The following is a 1,425-nucleotide window of genomic DNA, read 5'->3' as shown; positions in this document are numbered from 1 at the left end:
AATGTTTTACACAGAGTTCTGCTTTAAAAAATATTCCAATTATCCTATTGTGAATTATTAGGATACATTTTAGCAAAATTCAAAAATAAATGAAAAAAGTGGAGGTAGAACAATAGAGTTGTTCTCACACACTGATCAGAGGGAGACTTTGTAACTTTAATGTGCAGGCATTCTGACCAAATAGGTATATGTAGGGGATTATGATATTTTATTCATTTTGGAGAGGCAATGCAGCCTAATCAGACCCCCCCCCCCAAAAAAAAAAAAAAACTTTACCTATTATGCTTAATTATGTTTTTCTTTATTTCAATTAAACGCGGATCAAATTTAATCATCAGTTTTGACTTTGAGAGGTCTGTTGATTTGACAGGTACACTAAGCAAGTGTTACTCTTAATGAGGAAAATCATATCTTCCAAATGTCCACATTTTAGAAGCACAGTTTGGATGTTTAGTTGAGGTTTAAAATCTTGTATGGTTTGGAGCACATGTGAATATTTTTGAATGGGGTCTGGAAGGATAATATTTAAATATTATTTGTTTTTCAATTTCAGAATGTTGGTAGATATCGTAGAGCAATGCATTCATAAATTATGTATTTTTTAAAAAGGTGCCTGGAATAAGGATACCTCTGATGGTCCACCCCCAGATTTATATGGTATCTAAAACCGAATGTCAAATGAGCAATGCAATGTATTAAGGAATGTCCCAAATGTGATAGCTGTCAGTTCTTTGACCTGACATTTTCACATTTGTAACAATGCATATTTGGTTAACAGCACAAAAGTGCAGAGATCACACTAAGTGTCTGAACAGATGGACCATGAAATTGATCATTGGGGCATAAATCTATATCTATGCTGGATGTTTAAAATGACTTAAGAGTAAAGCATAATATACTGCTTGAACCCTAACTAAATTATATTCCTCTCAAGTTCTATTCGCATTCTATTAGCTATAACCTATAGGTTTCTGCAGGTCATAAAATAGAGAAATGCATATTTAGGCTCCATATTAATTACTGCTCTGCACTTTATTGCCCCTCCCAATATCCATTACAGACAAAGAAATGGCAGCAATGGCAACGCTAGTGGTTAAATTAATAATCTTACTAATTGCCACTGGGATCATGAAAAGGAAACCATTAAGTTTGTATATCCATTTTGTATGGCATGTGTACCATGACTGGCCTTTTTAATCTAACACTTTACTGGCTGAAGGAAATGTGAAAAACACCTGTAGTGCCACGGCCAGCAGATGCTACACATAGCATTCATCTTGCCATAAAGACGTGTAGCGGGTGCTTCAGTGAATGCTCATCAGTACTAAGCAATTCAGGGTTATACATTTTTTAAGATCTGGAGTCTAGGAATGCTTGACAAACATAAAGCATTTGCACTTGGCATTCTCTTTTAATGTATATATA

This window comes from Nanorana parkeri, unplaced genomic scaffold, assembly GCF_000935625.1.
Source record: "Nanorana parkeri isolate BGI_ZX_2015 unplaced genomic scaffold, ASM93562v1 scaffold2853, whole genome shotgun sequence".
Taxonomy (NCBI): domain Eukaryota; kingdom Metazoa; phylum Chordata; class Amphibia; order Anura; family Dicroglossidae; genus Nanorana; species Nanorana parkeri.
The sequence above is the reverse complement of the archived record's forward strand: the minus strand, read 5'-3'. Positions refer to the sequence as shown.